Raw genomic sequence first — 21,843 nt, forward strand, 5'->3', positions numbered from 1 at the left:
AGTGACTCATAATTTTCCTCTCTAATAAGCAGTGGTGATTAATTGCCACCTTGAAACCACTTCCATGTGTTAGCACCGGAAAAGACAACTTTACTCTAAAAGGTAACAGGTATTAAATAAGTATCAATAAATGATAAATTGAATTTGATTAAGTAGCTTTGCTTGCTACTCGATGGATATTTATCATTACATGGTTCCTTTCTGTCATAGATTCTGTATGATGACAAGAAAGAAGAAAGGAAGTAAGGAAAGAAGGAAGGAAAAGTAAGAAAAAAGAAAAGAAGAGAAAACATAGAAAAGAAATGGAAAAAAGGTTAGCTTTATACAAAAGTGATTGGGAAGAAACATGAACAAAAGGATTAAATTCATCTGAAATTTCCAGAATGTCAGAGGGATTTCTGTATCAAAGTGAATTTTATTTCACCCTTGCTTATTTTGTTTTAAGTTCTTATTTAAACTTTCCATTCAAATAAATTTTATTATTTCCCAATGTCTCCATGGAAAATAGGGAATCCTGAGACAATTTTCCAGATGAAATAGTGAAAAAGAAAATTAATTAATTAATCCAACTCTGTTATTTCTTGGATAATACAAAGAAGATCAGGTTTTGAGTTGGGAGATAAATGAAATATTACATCTTTGCTCCAAAAAGGGTTGAGTGTTAATTTAATCTCAAAAATTTATATTCCCCATTGTTGTAAATTGCCATATTAACTACCACTTTGAGATGATGATTATAAAATGTATTATTACTGTTAATTTCTTTTAAAATGACTTTATTAATATATTTTGTGTCTATGTCACATTCATTTCACAATATGAATTACCTAACCCTTGCCCACACTTTTCATACAAAAAAGTAAAAAAGTACCATAAATCAAATAAATGTGTAAACCAAGTTCTAAGGTATAGGTAGTTTTCCATGCCCATTCACCACTTCCACCCCTCTAAAAAAGGAGAGAGTTGCATTCTCATATTTCTGTATCAGTGTTATACAGTATTTAAGGTTATTTTGTGATTCCATTTATTGGTTTTTTTGTTTGTTTTTTGGGGGGTTTTTTTTGTTTGTTATTTTAGCGAGGCAATTGGGGTTAAGTGACTTGCCCAGGGTCACACAGCTAGTAAGTGTTAAGTGTCTGAGGCCGGATTTGAACCCAGGTACTCCTGAGTCCAGGGCCAGTGCTCTATCCACTGCGCCACCTAGCTGCCCCTATTTTGTTTTTAATCATAAAACTATTTTATTATTTTCAAGTTACATATAGAGATAGTTTTTAACATTTGTTTTTATAAGATTTCTAGTTCCAAATTTTCTCCCTCCTTCCCTTCCCTGCCCTTCCCGAAGACAGAAAGCAATCTGATATAGGTTATATATGTACAATCACATAAAACATATTTCTCCATTGGTCATATTGTGAAAGAAGAATCAGAACAAAAGGAAAAAGCCTTAAAAAAGAAAAGAAAAGAAAGTAGAAACAGTATGGTTCAATCTATATCTAGATTCCACAATTCTTTTTTTCTGGATGAGGACAGCATTTTCCATCATGAGTTCTTTGGAATTATCTTGGACCATTGTATTGCTGAGAAGAGCCAGGTCTATCACAGTTGATCATAACACAATATTGTTGACACTGTGTACAATATTCTACTGGTTCTGTTCATCTTACTCAGCATCAGTTCATGTAAATCCTTCTAGGGTTCTCTGAAATCTGCCTGATCATTTTTTCTTGCAGTACAATAGTATTCCATTACATTCATATACCACAACTTGTTCAGCCATTCCCCAGTTGATAGGCATGACCCCAATTTCCAATTCTTTGCCACCACAAAAAGAGCAGCTATAAATATTTTTGTACATATGAGTCCTTATCCCTTTTTTAGCATCTCTTTGGTATAAAGACCTAATAGTGGTATCACTGGGTCAAAGGATTTGCAAAGCTTTATAGCCCTTTAGTCATAGTTCCAAATTGGTCTCCAGAATGGTTGAATCAGTTCAGAGCTACACCAACAATGCATTAGTGTTCCAATTTTTCCACAGCTTCTCCAACATTCATTATATTCCTTTTCTTGGCATATTTGCCAATCTGAAAAGTGTTTTACTTTGTATTTATCTAATCAATAGTGATTTGGAGCATTTTTTCATATGGCAATAGATAGCTTTGATTTCTTCATCTGAAAACTGCCTGTTAATATCATATGACCATTTCTCAATTGGGGAATGACTTGGATTCATATAAATTTGATTTATTTCCATATATATTTTAGAAATGAGGCCTTTACCAGAAACACTAGCTGTAAATTTTTTCCCCAGTTTTCTGCTTCCCTTATAATTTTGGTTGCATTACTTCTGTTTGTACAAAAACATTAAATTTAATGTAATCAAAATCATCCATTTTGCATTTCATAATATTGCCTATCTCTTGTTTGGTCATAAATTGTTCTCTTCTCCATAATATCTTCCTCTCCTAATTTACATATGGTATCACCCTTTATGTCTAAATCATGAACCCATTTTGACCTTATTTTAGTACACAGTGTAAGATGTTGGTCTATGCCTAGTTTCTGCCATACTATCTTTTTTTTCATTTTGTATATTGTTTTATTGGTTCTGCTTACTTCATTCATCATCCAATATATGGTGTTACTTCTTTCAAGTAATATTTAAGTAAGTTTTATACTATACCAAACAATGACAAAAATTCATTAAGATAAATTCAGGTCAATTTAATACACATTTATTTTAATGCCTACTCTGATTAGAACACTGAAGTTAAGGGTAGGGGGGGAAAGGTATAAATAAGAGACAGCACCTCAACTACAATAACTGTAAGACTACTGAGAAGAATAAGAATGCATAACATCTATACAAGTAACAAATAAATAATAAATGATCAAGTGCATAAGATCATTAATAAAATGCCATGTTAGGTTAAACTTAATGTCAGAAGATGATTATCAATTGGATTTTAAGCAGACAACTTAACTATATCTGAACTTCCTATAAGTTAATATAGCCTATGCATGATAAATACATTCAGCATAGTCTTGTAGAGAGATTATGGATAACTTAAAGATGTCTCACATGCTCTATTAATATCCACATAATTTTGAGAAAACTAGATCAAGACCCCCAATATAGTGGGTGGGATCCCTATAAAGAACTCTTAGGATTCCACAAATACAAGTCATATATAAGGATAAATATCAGGATATAAGAATACTATAAGGATAAAAAGGCATAAATATACTGTAATTATCCTGATTGGAAGGTGTACACACTATGATCATATAAATCCACCCCAGTTCAAAGACATTAAAATTAGTTAGAATGTGTGTAGATTAGAAAATTTTTATAAGCTATTACAATAATCTAAGTAGGAGATAACAAGATGATCTATAGTTATATGAATAGAAAGGGTGTGAATTTAAAAGTTTTGTACAGTTTCATCCATTAATAATAAAAAATCTTTCTGGTGAAATGTTATAATCCTCATTTATTAAGCAGAAACTTTTAAGAGAAGTTCCCTTAGGCATCACTCATGAAGGGCATTCTCAGTAAAGTAATTTCAACTATTTATCTAGTGCTTTAAGTTTTGCAAAATGCTTATATATGTTAAGAGTGTAAGGTAGGTGATATTATTATCCCCATTTGACATATGAGGAAACCAAAGCAATCAGAAGTTGTTACTTCCTCATTAGCATGCAACAAGTAAGAACTGAAATTTTTCTTACTCTGAGATCAGTACTCTAAAAAGCAAAACACCTATATGCCACTTTTTGTTAGAGAACAGAGTTCAGATTCTTCTTTGGTTTAACTTATCTGAAAAAACATTAGGAATGAAGAGAATAGATACATACATACATATATATATATATGTATACACACATACATAAACACATACACATTTGAATATATATGTGGGTGTGTTCATGCATATGCACATAATACATACATAGATATACACCCAGATATATACATATATGCATATACATGCATGTGTGCATGTATGTGCATGCCTGTATGCCCATGCATTTATATTCACACACACATCTAGAGAGAGAAAGAGACAAAGAGAGACAGGGACAGAGAAATAGCGAGCGAGAGAGAACAAATATAAATAGCTTTTGGTGTTACTTAGGGAATGATGACCAAGTCCTGGTCTTAGGGTGTTAGAGTAGTTTTGCCTCAAATTTGAAAAGAATATTAGAAGGCATCTAATCTAACCTGTAGCAGAGAATAAATACCTATTATTTTATTTTATGATGATGATTAGTGAGCTACCTTTCAAACTTTGATAATTCTGGCTATTATTCCTCTTCTTTTCATTTGCTTCATATTTTCATAGTATCACATGGTATGAAAAATATTATGCTATATTCCAACTTATTAATGATATATTTTTAATGTTCAGATAATATAATGAAAATCATGTGTCTACTTTCATATTCTTTCACTCCATAACCTTAGGGCCCTTTGATTTTCATCTGTATACTTTTATTTTAATGTACAGCATTTTCTATATTAAACAATTGCAGTACAGTTGCCAATACAACACAAGTATTTAAATATTTCCTTATCCTCCAGAAAAAAGAAAAGCCATGCTTGAAATGAAATGAGATTACTGACAAATAAACACACCCACTTTGTGTGTGTGGGTATGTGGGTGTGTGGGTGTGGGTGTTTCACGCTGAGGAAATCAGGAAAGATTCATCACAGATGAGATCAAAATTAAATTAATGTCAGACTATTGGTTAGTTGAAACAACAAAAAAAAATGGAAGAATGAATTTGGAAGAAAATGGGTTGGAAATTGCTCACTTTACATATAAATGGCATAATTACCTCTTCAGTTGCCCAGGTAGAAGTTGATAGCCCTAATTAAAATAATTGTATGATCTTATAGAACTCACTGAGAAATTTTTAGAATTAAAAATCATATTATTACTTCCGTGTAATTGTTCCTTGAACTTGATTTGTAATGGATACTAAGATTATGTTGTGTAAAACACCCACAAATATGTGTGTGTGTGTGTGTGTATATATATATACACAAATATATATGCTTTCTATCCCAAAGATGCCAAAATTCAATTTAAAAATAAAACTACTAATACTAAATAAATCCTTTAATCTGAAAATGATGTTGCATTATGAGAAAAGGGATTTGAAAGCCTCTAGGACTGAATTTCATTGTTTTCTTCTGATTGTATTTGAAAAGTCTAAATGGATATGGTTAACCTGACCTTATGCCACCAAAAGCAGATATAATTAAAATATATATATATATTCCAGTAGTATTTGGAATTATCTCTAAAACATCAACAAAGTTAAAGAGATATTTTATAAACTAAATCCCACCTTACTGTAGAAACTCATTCGTGAACCTTAAAAAGCTATATAAATGCTAGTTATTATTACCAGTAAGCAAAAATTAGTTTTTCATATAAGCATATGCTTTGATGAGGAAGTTAACATTACATATTTGCAGGGCTAGATTCATAGTATCAGATGTTACAGAGAACTCAAGGATGATAAGACTCAAGAAAATAATTTAGTTATTAGGAATTCGTTGGTAATTTTCAAGACACTAGAGGAACAAAAAATGATGAGAAGTATAGTAAAAAAAGAGAAGTCGAGATAGTAGTTTTTTGGTAGCTTAAGGGAACAAATGTATCTTAAAAATTATTTTCCTTTTTCTTTTTTATTATAAAGAACACATTAAAATACATTGATTATTCTGTAGACTGATTAGAAGCAGCCAATGGGATATTAGAGTTTACATCAAAAGAAGGAGAGAGTATAATTTTTTTAGGGGGCAGCTAGGTGATAGAGCACCAGCCCTGGAGTCAGGAAGACCTGAGTTCAAATCTGGCCTCAGACACTTAACACTTACTAGCTATGTGACCCTGGGCAAGTCACTTAACCCCAATTGCCTCACAAAAAAAGAGTGAAGGCCCTGAAAGAGGCAAGAAAAAGGAGAATCAATTTAATAAAATATTAGAAGGGATTCGCATTTCTTTCATATATCAAGAAAAGAAATAAGGAGTAGAGGGCTTGAGAGTACTGACTTCCATGTGTAGAAGAAAATATGGTGAAAGATTCATATTTGATTATTTGGATAATCTTCAAAAAATGTCTAATAGAAATTCTTCTATTGTGATAGTGGGGTTTATGATAGGATTGAATGACTTTGTGATAGCAAGAAAGACTAGCAACAAGACAACTTAGGAAAAAGAAAAAAGATTGCCAACTAGGTACATTGGTCTAGATGAGTCAATGCTGTCTGTAGAGAAGAATTTTGGAGTGTAAAATATTGGGGGGAGCTATACTGTTACAAGTAATTAGAAGTCTTGTGAATGCCTATATATGGGAAAGTGAAAAGGACTTGCAATTCACTGAATTTAAGGTCAAGAAATGGCAAGAACAAGATTGTTGGTAGCTGTGTGAATGTGGACTGATTGACATTTCTGACTGAAATTTGAATAGATAATTGTGGTGTTGTTTTTTGTTTTGTTTTTGTTTTTGCTGGGCAGTAGGGGTTCAGTGACTTGCCCAGGGTCACATAGCTAGTAAGTGTCAATTGTCTGAGGCTGGATTTGAACTCAGGTACTCCTGGATCCAGGGTCAATGCTTTATTCACTGTAACACCTACCTGTCCCTTGGTTTTTATTTTATATATTCTTTTTTTTTATGCAAAATCTCATCAGTAATTAGAGAAACTAAGTGGCTTCATTTCACTGACTATTCATTGAACCACAAAGTATCTCTTTGAAATGTATTACTTTTTAAATTTATTTTTATTTTTTAAAGTTTTCATTATTTATGTATTTATTTGTTTATTCATTTATTTATTTTGTGGGGCAGTGAAGGTTAAGTGACTTGTCAAGGGTCACACAGCTAGTAAATCTCAAGGTCTGAGGCTGGATTTGAATTCAAGTCCTCCTGAATCCAGGGCCAGGGCTACATCCACTGCACCACCTAGCTGCTCACAAAATGTATTCTTTTTTTCCAGAGTATGAAATCAAGGGAGGAATTTTGTTTTTAGGCAATTGATTTCAATGTAGTGAACACCAGTGTCAATGTAACCATTATTGTTAGATTTAAAAGCAGAAAGCACAATTGTAGGTATAGATTACATTTAAATATCATTTATGGTTTTATAATACCTTCCCTCAAAATAACTTTATGGTGAAGGCAGTACATTTTTCAGATTAGGCAATTGATGCTCAAATATATGGAGGTTAGATGATTTGTCCAAGGTCAGAGTAAATGTTGCAAACATGATTTGTATTTAATTATTTATTGACATCAAATGCAATGTTCCTTTAACAACGTAAGGGTTTGTAGGAATATAGAGGATTTGTTCCCAGAACAAATATATTCCCAGATATACTTGACTATTGGTTATCAGTAGCTACAACAACACATTACAGGTATCACTGAATATTGGTACATACTATGGTATGACCAACCAAATACTGAAGGATTGAAAACATTCACTTTGCATGGAAGATAAATGATGTATGCACAATGGACCAAGATCTTTCTACAAGGATCAAAAAAGAGACATCAATGGAATCTCCCTTGACAGAAAGAGTACAGAAAGTTATGTCACTGGATAAATGAAGCACAAAGCAGGTCAATATCTCAAACTATTTGATATCTTATCCAAAGGTAGAAACTTTTCCAAAGATATATATATATCAACCCTTCCATGATTAGTAATCCTATATCTGTCTTCTATCGTTTTAATGCCATCCTTTGTATATGCTAAAGGGTGTTGACTCAACATACTTGTAGACTTCTTTCATTTCCTTTGACAATACATGGATACTAGCAGGGAGCACAGTAGTACTGTGGCACAGTGGATATAGCACTAGCTTGGAGTCAGGATGATACGTTCAAATTCCCAAACACATACTCAATATGTGATGTTGGATAAACCACTTGACCTGTTTATGTCAGTTTCCTCCTCTGTAAAATGAGCTAGAGAAGAAAATGGGAAACCGGAATGGGGTCTAAAAGAGTTGGGCATGACTGAAACACGGTAACAACCACCACAATGGAGAATATAGGATATCTTGTCCCATCATTTTCCTTTACTGCCATGTTGTACCACTATCTCTTTTTCATCATATACTTTTCCCTACTACTTCTTCATAATTCCTTATTCCTTGTGTGGTAGCTTGCTCATGCCCACATAGCTCCTTTAAATGATACTTTCAGTGATCCTTAAATCTAATTTTATAAAATCTTTAGTATTCCACAATGTGTAGCTATAGAGTATCACTGGAAGAATATTAGTGTTAAAATGTTTCATGGAGAAATTTGAAGTCACAAAAAGTACTCATTGGATTCCCAATGGGAATTCATTATGTTCTTCTCTTGCACTTTACTTCTGGGTCTAGCTGCATATTCATATGAAGTATCTTTTTCTAATGTGCACTGCCAGGTATTTCTATAGAATTTCCCATCCAACTATATAACATAATGCAACAAATAGTTATTTGTCATTTACTTGTTTTTTTCCTCTGTAGGCTACTGAAATAGGCTAAACTTAGTAGAATTATTATGTATCATATTTAGGAAGCTCCACAGTATTCTCTTCATGAAATCAATTCGATATCATCTAAAAATAGACTCATCTGTGGAGCTTTCCATATATCCAGAAATTCTTTTTGATTTGGATTTTATGATGGACCTCATCCCTGACAGGCTGAAATCTTCTACCTTTAGATTCCAATCATCCATCCCTCTTTTTTATGCCACACTAAACTAAACATTAGATAGTTACATAATGAATTTGTTTCTGTTACATAATTCAAGGTATCTTGCATGATTTTGACATTTTTTTTGCAGACAAAAATCATGCTGGAGAAAAAGTTTTGATGTAGTATTTTGTTCTAGACAATGAGTGTTTTATATAGATAGTAGAGACTAAGCAAAGTGGGATCTCATATTATTTTTACCTTTCAGTGTGTGGTATAATTGTAAAGATGTGGCCTGCTGTGAAATATAGCTGGAGAAATTCTGCTTGTTCTTTTCTGATAACCTCATAGAGAATGTCCTTGATGTAAGTTTTCATTATTCTCATGGAATTTTTGGTAAAGATAGGAAATTAGGCAGATAGGTTTCTCGATAATAATCACTCTTTTTGTAAAAATAATTTCCAAGAATTTTCCCATCCTTTGGTATACTTTTCCCTTTCATGTCCAAAAAAATGTGTTTCCTCTTATAGTATCTAAGTATATTTAGTCTAGTCTAGGGACTTTTACTTTTTTTTTCTTTCCTTCAGGGTCATTGTCACTTTCAGGGCAAACAAATAAATAAATCACATGACTCTCTAGCATGTAAAAATTGTTAGCAGTATCTTAGCAATAATTGAGTATTGATCCCCTTAATGGTAATGTAACCTGTGGCCTAGTCCTCTGAGCTCTGGGTGAGTGTATGGACCTAGTCCACGATTAGAGCTACATCATAAGTTTCAACTCTGGTTCATGTTGTCCCCAACCAGAGTCATCTCTAGGAATATAGTCCAATTTACTCCTCTACAGATGTGGTTAAAATGATTTCCAACTTTCATAGATTGCTCAACAATTAATTTCAGGCCCCAAAACAATATTGTCTCATAACACTGAATGAACTTATAGCAGCTTTTTATGTTACCATGTTTAGACTTTAACTGATTTTCCACCCCTGAGAAAAGATACAGAGATCACCTTCTATCTAAGAGGCTGGCAATAGCCAGGAATTCCCAATTGCTCTCTCTAGAAGTATGGGTTCTGGGATCTTAGTCTCTTTAAAAGACTCTGTGCTACTTAAAAACTACCCTTCTCTTTAGAAAACTGATTCAATGAAATTTCAAACTTAGGGTTGCTAAACACATGATCCCATAGTCAAAACCGCTCAGGAACTTTCTTATCTCAATTGATGATTGAATTCTTGAACACAGGGTCCAGAAAATTCTTTTTGAGATATGTAGGTGAGAGTCCATGATAATTTCATAGATTTCTTACTCAAGGCAGACTTTATCAACTCTTGATGGTAGGGAACTTCTAATATCCCATCCTATGCATTGATACACACTTTTGTACAAAAAACGGGAATATTCATTTGAGTCAATCAACTGATTCACAGTTGATAAGATATACTTAAATTCCTATCCTCAAACACATCAAACTTTAAGGTCATGAAATTGATCAGAGAACTTTACTGATCAACTCCTTAACATATAAAATACATGCTGAGGTCTTCAAATTAACATCAAATGTCCAAAAAATACACCCAAAAAAGCAATGCATCAAAGAATTTTAGACATAAGGGACCACAGTCACCATCTACTCCAACTCATTTTGAAAAGAACTGATCATTATAACTGACCCATTATCTAGCCTCTACATGAAGACTTCCAATGAGGAAGAATATACTATCTATTTCAGTTTAGTTCATCTTTCCTCCCCTCCCACCCCCAACATTAAGCCTAAATATGTCTGTGAAACTTGCATTACTGTTTCTACTTCTGCATTTTCATGGGATCAAATATAGAAAGTGAAATTCTTCCACACAGCAACTCTAGAAATAGTTGAAACCAACTTATATGTCACTTGGAGTCTTCTCTCTTACAAGCTAAATATCCTTAGTTTTTTGTGTTTTTTTTTTTTTTAAATCTTCATATGGCATGAACTCCAAGCCTTGAAGACTAACATCTGACTGTTGAACACAATTTTTTTTTCCATTCTCCATCCTCTCTAAAAATTTGTTGCACTGCTCCCTTTTGGGTCTAAAACTACTACACAGTCCTAATTCATCTCATGTCTCCTTATTGTTGGTAAACATTTTACTGTCATTGAGGGTCCCCTTCTTTCCCTACTATCCCCATTTACTATCCCCTCTGACCCAACCAGGATTGTGGCCACGTAGAAAGTTTGGGTGCAGTCAAAATCATCAACTCTTTCCCTTTCAATAAGTTAGAATATCACCAGAACTTAACATCTGCCATATCACCATATTCTTCTAAGCATCAGCACTGATGTTTTTAGAGGAAGAAAATACTTTTTTCCCCTTATGTTCTGTAGTTTATTTTTCTTCTCTTTTTGTTTTAGGTCATGTTCTTCTCTTAGCCAGTTATCTTAATTAATTCTCTTCACCATCAATATTATTTCCATTTTGTGATGTTTTTCCAAATCATTTGTCTGTTTCTGACCTCTAAATTCCCTCAATATTTTTCTCGTTTGTCAAATTTTACATAATAAACAGGATGTTTACATTTTGTGAAACTAATGAATAAGATGTCAAAGATTTGAAAGTGCCAGAGATTGAAAACAAGAGTCAACACTAAGTAAATCCCAAAAGATAGTATGAAAAGTTCTGTGTTTGTGATATTTTTAAAAGTAAAATTAATGAATATTTTATCAATTCAAAATATGATATTCATATGCTAGATTACTGTATATATTTATTTTGTAAATTGCGAGGTATCATGGAATAGCAAAAAGAAATGCAAAGCCCAGGTTGAAGTATTTTGAATCATATCAACAATGTAGTAATCTTAGACAACTTTAGAAGTCTATACATTATAGAGTAATTGCAGATTAATATTGGTGGAGGAAGTTTTCCAACAGTGATAAAATAACAATTTTTTATTTTAGATATTTAGAATTGTCCCTTCATTAATAGAATGTCATTTTGATAATATGCAAAGAATAAGTATAAAATAGAAAAAGGAACCTGGTTTTGGAGTCAGAATTCTTCACTTTATATTCCAGCTTTGGGATTTACTCCCTGTGTGACCTGGAACAAGCTACTTCAGATTTGTAGGCTTAAATTTCCTAATTACTAAAATGAGGAAGTTGAAATTAGTTTCTCTTTAAGTCATCTTTCAGTCCTAAGTCCTCTGATTTCAGTTACACAGGTATGTGTTATATTTAGCAAAACAGTTAGATATGGTTTTTTTCTCATTAGTCATTTACAACTATGGGACAGTATGCTTTAAGTGCCAAGACATAAGGACGGTAATGAATCAAATTACATGTCTTCCAGATGCCAACAAAGAGAAATAACTAAGTAATGTGTACACACGATAATAGCTCACTGTTACATATGGCTTTAAGAACCACAAAGAAATTTATGTCCATTATCACATCTTAACCTCGCAACTAACTTGTTAGTTAAGCTCCATTATTAGTCCCATTTTGCATTTGAGAAAAGTAAGAGTAAAAGAAATTAAGGGTCTTGAACAGGTTCACCTGACTGTTAAGTCTTAGAGTTGGAATTTAAATACAGATCTTCTTGTTGCTGAGACCAGCTTATTATTGTGATCCACTCTATCTCTAAGTGAGATAGCTATGGAAATACATTTGTTCTTCTAAATCATGCGCATGATTTCTATTCAGTTATTTATTTTTGTACACATGCTTATGACCTATAAGATCAATTCACTAGTAAAGGTATTTACATAATTTCCATGAAATAGAATATATGCTATCCCTGAGATATAGGCAGATATAGCAATCTATATATAGATTGCTTCTGAATAAAGAGAAAATCAAGTGGATCTCCTATTCTCTGATGTTATTATTGTGACTTCCTGTCCCTGGCCTCCACTAATCTGTGTTTATTCTATTTCTCATTGGCTTTTAATGTCCTTTTGATCAAAGACTGACAGAGTTTAGCACATAGTAAGCACTTAATAAGTCTTTTTCATTTGTTCATTTATTCATTTATATATACCAAATATATGCATTTATGAGTATATATTAGTAAATGACAATTTGTATTTTCCTTCTCCTATTTTCTCATGTAATTTAGAACAGATTCTCTCCTGGGGCTATTTTCTTAAACTTTAATTTTCCTTTGTAAAACTTGGCTGAGAAATAAAGGGGAAATGTATTGTTATAGAGGAAGCATGTTATCAGTTGTATGACACCTCAGAGCTTATGAACAGACAGATTAAAATTGCCAAACTATAAAAACACTGAACTCAATATGGATTTAGAACCCTTGACATCCACAAAAGCTGCAGGTGCTAATTGGGGGCAATTTATAAGCCTAATTTAAAATGTAGAAACCTGGATTTTGCTCTTCCAGAAATAAAATGAGCTTATCATAGTGGGATGTTACAGGAGGGATTTAAGTGACTTAACTCCTTAATATTTATTACAGGTACTACAATTTTCAAAGACTGTCTACTAAATTATCAAGGGATTGTAAGCCAATGTCTTTAAGTGTTGAAGTCAGTATCCTTGTTATGTGTGATCTGAGAGTCAATCAACATTGAATGAACATCAAACTAGGAAAGACTGTTCTGAGACAATAAAGTATTAAGTTAATTTAAAGATCACAGATATTGTGTTAAAATGGATCTTAGAAGACTTGAAATCCAATTTCTTTATTTTGCTGATGAGGAAACTGAGGCCAAAAGAGGGTAAGTATTGTGCCTAAGTTCACATGGGCAGTAAGCAACAGTCATTTTAAACCTATGTAAGGAATTAATTGTGATTTGGGGTTTCCATGAACCCATCTTTGCTTCATTTTGGTCAGACTGAAAAGATGTAATCTTGAAAAGCCTAAGAGAAGATGGGTGTGTACTTGAAGAGATAATAGAACAAACAAAAGGAACTCTGATCAGATTTGTCATGTACATTAGGTGGGACTGATTAACACACAAAGAACATTTATTGATTCAAAGTATCCAGTTAAGTACCTAAGCTCCACATCAGACTTCCACCATGCCCACAGGGGCCTGGCCAAATTATAATGGGGACAGCCCAGGGTGTGTGTTAAACCAATTGGAGACTCAACATGTCTGAGAACCTCCCTTCTTGTTAGAGAGGCAGGAAGGGGGGAGAGAGAAGAGAGGGAGAGAGAGGGAGAGAGAGGGAGAGAGAGAGAGAGAGAGAGAGAGAGAGAGAGAGAGAGAGAGAGAGAGAGAGGAGCTGGTGGAGGTTGACCTTTGGACCAAGGCAGGAGACACTGCACAGTTGGCTGGGCTGGAGACAGGTTTATGTTTGAATCAGGTTTTTTATTTCATCCAGTCTGTTCTAAGTGGCTGTGGGACTTTTTTACCCTGGAGACTTAGATTCTAACCATCTGGGAAGTGGGACATATTTTTTCCCTTTCTCTATCCCCTTTCTCATTGTCCCTTGCTCTATTTATTCACTTGTGTTGTAAATTTTGTTCTCATTAATAAAACCTGATTTGTTTGTGGAAAACAGGCTATTAATCTCCTGTCTTATCAGTCTGAGAGAAATAACTAAAGAAAAGGCAGTTTAGAAGAGAGGAAACTATGGACCTAAAGGTCTCCGATTATTTTCTGAACCCCAATATTACGACAAGCTGCCCAATTAAATCTCCCCAAACTGAATTTGGCTCATACATCTGCATATCTGACATCAAATCCAATATACTTTCCACTGTATCACTGTGGATTAGATTTGAAATGAGCAATAAATCTCTATTCTTTTTTATGGTTAAGGGAATTGCTAAAGGGGGACCTCTTAAAACAGAGCTTATGCACAAGGAAGATATAGGTAGATGGATGGATGGATGGATGATAGGTGATTTCAATATCAATAGGTAATGAACTATTTGTACATGTCAATACATATTGAGATATCTGTCTGTGTATCTCTTTATCTTTTGATCAATCCATCTGAGATAGAGGGTAGAGCTAAAGTCTGCCTGCTGATGAAGCACAGGATTCACAGTTGCAAACTTCTTACTGCTCTCAGCTGCCCCACTATCAGCTGTCCCACTCTCAGCTGTGTCGAGTTTCAGCTGTGTCGAGTTACAACCGTGTTGAGCTGCCACTGAGTGGAGCTTTGCTGAGGTGATCTGCCAGCTGAGACTAGTGGTGCTAAGCCACACTGAGCCGAGCTTTACAGAGGTGAGCTGCCCTCCCCTTTTACCCCAGGCGAGACAGACCTTTGCTGAAGTCTTCTAAATTTTCTCACATTGTCTCTCTTTTTGTAGGTTCTTTAGTTCCAGAATCTGTTAAGAGGCTTGGTTTAATGTTGTTTTTGAGGGAAATAAGGGAAAGCTCAGGAACCTTCCTAGCTTCTCTCTGCCATCCTGGCTCTACCCCTGGAAGTCCAGGAAATAATATTCTATTAAAGATTAATATTTACAAACATAAATATATGCAAGATGTTTAAGAGGTGGATAATGAGTGAAGGAAGAAAGGAAGAGGAGAAAGATGAGGAAGAAAAATAAAAAGAGAGAGAAGGGGCAAAGATAGAGAATTAGGGTAGTAAGACAGGGAGACAGAGATAGGGAGAGACAGTCAGAGACAGAGACACAGAGATAATTAGTATCCAAACAGTATCAAGGAAAGCTTCTATCACAAAGGCAAACTAATAAATCTAAGGCACAGAGATAAGAAGGAAATAAATTCCAAGACACAAGGGTAGGAGATAAACTGATAAGCTTGGGGAAGAAAGTAATGGAGAATGTTTGGAATTGTAGGCAGGATCCAGATAGTGATGACTTTCAATGCCAACATGTCAAATCTGGATTTTAATATATCAGCTCCTGAGGGTTCTTTTATAAGAATATCCTCACTGCTTTAGCAATTATATGAAAGATAAATAGATTTAAAGAGGAAGAGAGAAGAAACAGGGATACCAATTAGGAGTTTACTAAAAAGGTCCAGGCAAAAGGTTATAAGGGCCTAGATTAGGGTGGTGACTTTGTGATTGAAGTAAAGAGATGAGATGTTCAAGTTATGAATTATTATTGCCACATTATTTTTGAATTGATTGATTAATTAACATTTATATTTTGAGGATGTATTGGAATGGAAAAAAATAAAATGAATCTGAAATTCCAAATCAAGTAAAAGGATAATGTTGGGCTCAAAAGAAATTGAGATTGGAATGGTAGATGATTTTGGAAGGAAATATAGGATGTAATTTTGTATATATAGAATTTGAAGTGTCTATTAGGATAATGAGGTAGATATGTTTATTAGGAAAGTGTTTGTGGGGTGGAGCCAAGATGACAGAAGAAAGGCTGTGACTCTCACAGTTCCAGAAAACCTATCCACATACCTCCAAAAATAATGTGATAAGACACTCTTGTAGCAGCATATCCCACATAAGAACAGAGTGAAACTCTTTTCCAGCCAAGGACTTCTTAATTAGGTGACTGTGATCACCTGCTGTTCCAGCTGAGAGAGGAGCACAATGCATGGAACAGGCAGTGCCTCCAACCAAAGCCTCAGAATCTTCAGCTGCTTTTTCTGAAGCTCAGCTTGTGTATTGGTGAAGCATCCAGTGGTTGGGGGGAATAGCTGAGGTCTTTGTTGGAACTGGGGTGGGGAGCCCACATTCTGAACCATCAAGCAAAGTTGAAGGACAGCAACCCAGTGGGGGAGGGGCACAGGCATGCCAAGCTTTGGACCATAGAGAATCAGATTTCAATCAGACTTCTGTTTTGGGTCAAAGAGAAAGCAGTCTGTGGTTACTCACAGGCCAGGTAGGCTGAAAAAAAGCCCAATCACCCCTTGGCCCAAACTGTAGCTCGGAACTGTGTGTCCTGGAAGCAACACTATACTTTAAGAAGGAGTTAAAAGCCAACAAACAGGGTATCAAGATGAGTAAGCAGAAAAAACAACAGACCATTAAAAGCTGATTTGGGCGTGGGCTAGACCAGACTACACTCTCAGAAGAAGATAATACCATCATTAAAGCTCCTGTATCCAAAGCTTCCAAAAAATATGAATTGGTCTCAGGCCTTCAAAGTGCTCAAAAGAGACTTTGAAGAGAAAATAGGAGAGATAGAAAGAAGATTTAGAAAGGTGGAGGAAAAAATGGAACGAGAAATGAGGGCGATGAGGGAAAATCATGAGAAAAAAGTCAACAGTTTGAAAAGCCAAATGGAAAAGGAGATTAACAGATTACCTGCTGTCTTGGGGAGGGGGGAAGGGAGGGGAGGGAGGGAGAAAAAATTGAAACTAGAAATCTTATAAAAACAAATGTTGAAAACTCTCTCTACATGTAACTGGAAAATAATAAAATACTTTTATTTTAAATTTTTTTTTTAAAAAAAAGAAAAGAAAAGGAGATTAAAAAGCTCTCTGGAGAAAATAATTCCCTAAGAATTAGGATTGAACAAATGGAAGCTAGTGACTTTATGAGAAACCAAGACACACTGAAGCAAATCCAAATGAATAAAAACAAATAGAGGGAAATATGAAATATCTCCTTGGAAAAACAGCTGACCTGGAAAATAGATCCAGGAGAGATAATCTGAAAATCGTTGCACTACCTGAAAAAGATGACCAAAATAAGAGCTTAGATACCATCTTCCAAGAGAGTGTCAGGGAAAATTGCCCTGACATTCTAGAAGCAGAAGGTAAAATAGAAATTGAAACAATCCACGGATCATGTCCTGCATGTGATCCCAAAAGGAAAACTTCCAGGAATATTATAGCCAAATTCCAGAGATTCTAGGTCAAAGAGAAAATATTGCAAGTAGCTAGAAAAAAGCAATTCAAATACTGTGGAGCCACAGTGAGGATAGCACAAGATATAGCAGCTTCTACATTAAAGGACCACAGGGAATGGCACATGATATTGAGGAGGGCAAAGGAACTGGGACTAAAACATAAAATCACTTACCCAGCAAAACTGTGTATAATCTTTCAGGGGAAAAATAGGACATCAATGAAAAAGAGGACTTTCAGGCATTTGTGATGAAAAGACCTGAACTAAATAGAAAATTTGACTTTGAAATACAAGACCCTATAGAAGCACAAAAAGGTAAACAGGAAAAAAAATCATGAGGGACATTAAAAGGATAAACTGTATACATTCTTACATGAGAAGATAATACTTCCAACTCATAAGAACTTTCTCAGTATTAGGGCAGCTGAAAGAAATATACTTAGAGGACACAGGTATGAATTGAGTATGAATGGCAGGCAGGGTGGAATGGCTCGTGTCTGTTGCTGGATTTGGGCTTGGGGCCTCCTGGGTCCAGGGCTAGTTCTTTGTCCACTGTGTCACCGAGCTGAGCCATGATGATATCTTCAAAATATAGTTAAGGGATAAGAAGAATGCCTTGGAAGAAAGGGAAAGGGAGAGGTGGAAGGGTGTAAAGGAACTCAAATAAAAGAAACAAGAAAAAGCTTATGGAGTATAGGGGAAAATTGGGAAGGGGTGGGAGAGTGAGTGAGCGTTACTTTCATCAGAATTGACTCAAACAGAATATAAACACTCAAGTAGGTATAGTAGTATATATTTGCCCTGAGGGAAAGTGGGAGGGGAAGGGGAATAGTGGGGGAGAGGTGAAAGAAGGGAGGGCAGATTGGGCAAGGGGGCAGTAAAAAAGCAAAACACTTGAGGAGGGATAGGGTGAAAGAAGATTAAAAAATAGAATAAATATCAAGGGGAGGGAATAGGATGAAGGGTAATACAGTTAGCAATAGTAACTGTGAAAGAAATTATGAGCTGAATGCTAATAGAAGGATGTATGAAAAATGCAAACCATCAACAGAGAAAGAACTGATGGTAGTTGAATACAGATTGAGGTATAATTTTATTTGTTAGTTCCTCTTGTTAAAGTTATTCTGTCTATTTTCTTTCACAGTTTGAGTAATGTGAAGATGCTTGGCATATTTTCACATGTATGACTCATATTGAATTGCTTTATTCCATAGGGAGGATTGAGGAGGGAGGGAGGAAGAAAATTTAGAACACACGGTTTTAAGAAAAATCAGTGTAAAGAAATGATGAGGGGCAGGTAGGTGGCACAGTGGATAGAGCACCAGCCCTGGAGTCAGGAGTACCTGAGTTCAAATCTAGCCTCATACACTTAACATTTACTAGCTGTGTGACCCTGGGCAAGTCACTTAAGCCGAATTGCCTCACTAAAAAAAAAAAAGAAGAAAAGAAATTATTAGCAGGTGGATTTCAGAGAAACCTGAAAGGACTTACATGAATTGAGGCTGAGCAAGATGAGTAGAAGCAGGAGAACATTGTACACAGTATCAACAACATTGTGTGATCAACTGTTATAGACTTGACTCTTCTCAGTAACACAATGATCCAAGATAGTTTCAAATGACTCATGAAGGAAAATATTCTCCAAATCCAGAAAAAAAGAACTGTGGAACCTAGATGCAGATTGCACCATGCTATTTCTATTTTTTTGTTTGTTTTCCTTTTATGAGGTTTTTCCCTTTTGCTCTGATTCTTCTTTCACAGCATGACTAATGCAGAAATATGTTTAATGTGTTTGTACATATATAACCTATATTAGATTGCTTGCTGTCTTGGGAAGGGGGGAGGGAGGGAGAAAGATTTGAAACTAGAAATCTTATAGAAACAAATGTTGAAAACTCTCCACATGTAACTAGAAAATAACAAAATATTATATTAAAGAGACAAAAATTAAAACAAAAGTGTTTTTGAATTGGAGTTAAGGAGAGAGATTAGGGGCAGATATTTAGATTTCTTTTTCAATTCTACATTTAGAATCATATGATTAATTATAATTATTCCTACCCTATCTGATAAAATCATGAAAAGAGCAAGAAAGTGAGAAGAGAACATCCATAACATGGTTTTGAGAAGCATCCATACTAAGGAGTTATTAAATGGAGGGAAGCTAGGTGGCACAGTAGATGAAGCACAAGCCCTGGATTCAGGAGTACCTGAGTTCAAATCCAGCCTCAGACACTTGACACTTACTAGTTGTGTGACCCTTGGCAAGTCACTTAACCCTCATCGCCCCGCCCCCCAAAGTTATTGTATGGATGATCTAGAAAAAAAAAAGACAGAAAACAATCACACTTCTAAGAAAAGAAATTAGGGAAAGACACTGACATCATAAAATAAGAGGAAAGACAGAATAACCATAACCAGAAAGAAGTAGTTTGCAGTGATAGCTACAAAGAACTAGAATAGAATTAGCACTGAAAAAAAAGCCAACCATATTGAACACTCAAAAAAAGGCCAGGTAACCTTGAAGAGGACAGAAATCATATCAAAAAGGATTGAGAAGTGAGTATGTCAAGAAAGCAGAGGCAATAAATGTAGACAAACCTTCTTACAATGTTGTATTGGTGGTGGCATCCTTTAAGTCTGCCCATATAATCTGAAACTCTATTAGTATAGATTTTGGCAGTGTAAAACAATGGCACATAATATAGCCTTAAATGTTAGGTTCTCAATTCTAGGTTTCAGTCAGTCTTTTAAAAAATCAAATATTTTTGAATACTTTCTTAGAAAGTTTTAATGCCAAGATTATATGTTCACTTGTTTAAAAACAAATGGAGGGGCAGCTAGGTGGCGCAGTGGATGGAGCACCGGCCCTGGAGTCAGGAGTACCTGAGTTCAAATCCGGCCTCAGACACTTAACACTTACTGGCTGTGTGACCCTGGGCAAGTCACTTAACTCCAATTGCCTCACTAAAAAACAAAAAACAAAAACAAATGGAGTCAAATAGGCTTTTAGCTTATTGAGGAAATAGTGTCATGATGATAATATATTTTGACATAAACATAACCTGAAATTGGTCCCTTCTAAAGGTAATTTGACCTGCTTGCCACCAACAATTTAGTGTCTCCATGATAATGATAATGATGATGATGATGATGGGGGGGTCACCAACAGAACAATCCAAAACATGGGCTAAGTATATAATACTTAATATTATATAAAACATACATGCATCTAATGGTAGCCATCTGTAGGGCTATGAGTGGGAAAGAAGATAAAAAAGGAAAAAAGAATGCTACATAATAACATTATTATATATGTAAACAAAATAGCAATTTGTATACAATAGATTTATATTTTCATATATAATATTTTTTAATATTCTACAATGTTATGGAAATGCTTGTTTTATTTCTGAACTTCATAAAAATAAACACATTTTTTTTCCTGGGTTTTAACAATTTATTTTTTGGACTGGATAAAGTGCTAGAGGATTGGTGGAGCCTGGCCATCAAACTGAAGTTCCCTGAATCTCGGGCCTCTTTGTTCCTTCACGTTTCAGTCCTGTTTCTTGCTTCTTCAGCTTCTGTGGCTCCTGGAAAACCTTAATACAAAAAGCCTTTTTAGCCATCCACTGCCAGTGCTTGGTCCACTAATAGAGTGGGGAAATGTGTACCCGATGCCCAGCTCTTTACGCGTCTTCTCAAATACGTCAAAGTTAGTCTGCCGAAGCTTTTTGAGTAGCTTCTTTCTCTGGTCAGTGGTCATAAGCAGGGATGGCTTGTGAGCCTTGTCTTTGTGATGCTTCGTCTTCGTGTGTTCTTCATAGTTTCTGATCTTCATCGTCAATCTTATAACTTGAGTTTCCAGGGATGTGGTACCTTCTGGGTTTTCTGTGATCTTGTTTAACAGCTGCTCAGTCTTTATCTTCATTTTCTATTTTCACAACATCATGAACCCTGTCAATTCCTGGGACATTCTGATAATCTTTCAGCAGCATGGTGGAGGTTATCCATCTGGCTAGACTGAGTTGCTGCTTTCTGGTCTGCATAGGCTCGGGCTTCGTGCAGGAGGAGGCCATTTCCCAGAGGTCTCAGGGCGCAGGGAGGCTCCCCGGCTGCTCTGACTGTTGGCTCTCAGGCCCTCTGCACCACCCTCAGCATCTTGGCCTCCGTGTTGTTGTTCCCTGAGTTGGCCTCAAACTTGGACGCCGCCGAACACCAGAGAGAGCTAGCAGAAGACTCACATGGGCACAGCCATCTTTGCTCAGGCTCAGCCCCCAAATTTTTAAAAGACTATCAAAAAATATTTCAATACACCAATGAAACAAAAGACTTTTGAACTTAAAGATACAGGCATTCCCTCCCAAATGTCAATCATCACTTGTGATAGCACCAGTGTTTT

General features: G+C 35.1%; 1 pseudogene; it reads right to left on the reverse strand.

The window, feature by feature from the left end:
- Nucleotides 1-20,950: 20,950 nt before the first annotated feature.
- Nucleotides 20,951-21,843, reverse strand: part of LOC122732105 — a 33,244-nt pseudogene continuing 32,351 nt past the window's right edge.

This window comes from Dromiciops gliroides, chromosome 6 (genome assembly GCF_019393635.1).
Source record: "Dromiciops gliroides isolate mDroGli1 chromosome 6, mDroGli1.pri, whole genome shotgun sequence".
In the NCBI taxonomy this organism is placed as follows: Eukaryota; Metazoa; Chordata; class Mammalia; order Microbiotheria; family Microbiotheriidae; genus Dromiciops; species Dromiciops gliroides.